The 1,399-nt window shown below is 29.9% G+C and overlaps 1 long non-coding RNA gene across 1 annotated transcript; it reads left to right on the top strand.

Moving 5' to 3' along the window:
* Window positions 1-310: 310 nt before the first annotated feature.
* Window positions 311-955, top strand: LOC111084766. Its single transcript, XR_002609713.1, has 2 exons — window positions 311-449; window positions 903-955. It is a non-coding gene; the product is annotated as an uncharacterized LOC111084766 (long non-coding RNA).
* Window positions 956-1,399: the final 444 nt, after the last annotated feature.

The raw sequence follows: 1,399 nt of genomic DNA on the forward strand, positions 1-1,399 counted from the left end.
TTTTCCTGCTAGAGGTTTGAAAACGCCCAAATACTGAGTCGAGAATTTCTCTATTTTTTCATCAGTAAAAAAACAGCGAACACACCAGGTTTCTCAGATCAAACAGTTTGATTCAAAAGAATGTACAAGGAACCTTTAGAGGACACGGAATCTATAGAAAATGTTCAAACAAGCTGACTAAATAAATCTATTCGAAGCAACTAAAACCCTCTCTATTCCCAACTAAATACATGCTGTTGTTTTTTACTTTAGTTACTGTATAAAAGAGAAACCAATTGACGTGATCCTTACACTTCTACTGACTCTCAAGATCATCTGAAACCTGAAGCTCGAAGTTTCTAAATCACCAAAGATGAAGACTCTCGTGGTTTTGGTTTTGATTGCACTTGTGATTTCTGTATCGTGTAGAAAAGGTCCAAAAATTGAACGTATACATGAAATGATGTGTAGTAAGTGATATTTATCTTTTAAAAATATATTTCAAGAAAAACTACTAACTTTTTCTTGCAAAAACAAAATATTTATAAAATTAATAAATTAACAGTGAAACATTTTTTTCAAATATTTCTTTAATAAACGTTCCTTATCTGCTAGATATAACTACTTCCTACGTATATGGAATTTTCACACTACTCTAGATAAACATATTTTCAGGAAATTTAAATATAACTGATAAATTTGTATAATAGCGAGAAAAGTGGATATATTTATAAAATTGTGATTGTGATAAAGAACTGTCAAGAAGAAGGTATTGTAAAGATCAAATACATTCGTTTTATTGCTAAACTTTAAGAACTATTGACACATTTTTATTATGAGAAACGATTCAAATTGGTTCCACAATTCTTTCATAAATTATCTGAGTGTTTCATAACTTTGATATGTTTCTCTGTTTTTTCTAGGTAGTAATCCAGAAGACGTAGCTAAAGCTGAAAGATTAATTTCAAAGATGCCTGAAAAAGGTACTTAAATTTTGTAAAACTTGCTCGACAATTTTGACAAACTGAGACTCGTCACTTTGCTAAGTGTATATTAATTCCGAATTTGAGATCCACTGCCACGTCACTATCTTATCCTCTCCAAATCATTCTAATAAAATCTCTCAGGAAATGTAATGTTACAAGAAGTTCTCTGTTTTAAACCGAAATCAAGTATTTCAGTTTATCATTTCTAAACAATTCTAGGTTTACATATAACTATCACATCGTTATCAGGAATATTGTGTTTTAGTTAGTGGCTTCCATCGTAGGAATGTGTTTATAACTACTGTCAGTTTTGATACAGTTGTATTATTGAGTAAATACTCTAGAACAACCAGCAGTTGGGAATGCTTATTATTACAAATTTATTGTTATTAATAAGATCATTGTTATGGCTATAATAAACATTTTACAGATAG

Source organism: Limulus polyphemus, unplaced genomic scaffold, assembly GCF_000517525.1.
Source record: "Limulus polyphemus unplaced genomic scaffold, Limulus_polyphemus-2.1.2 Scaffold117112, whole genome shotgun sequence".
Lineage (NCBI taxonomy): Eukaryota > Metazoa > Arthropoda > Merostomata > Xiphosura > Limulidae > Limulus > Limulus polyphemus.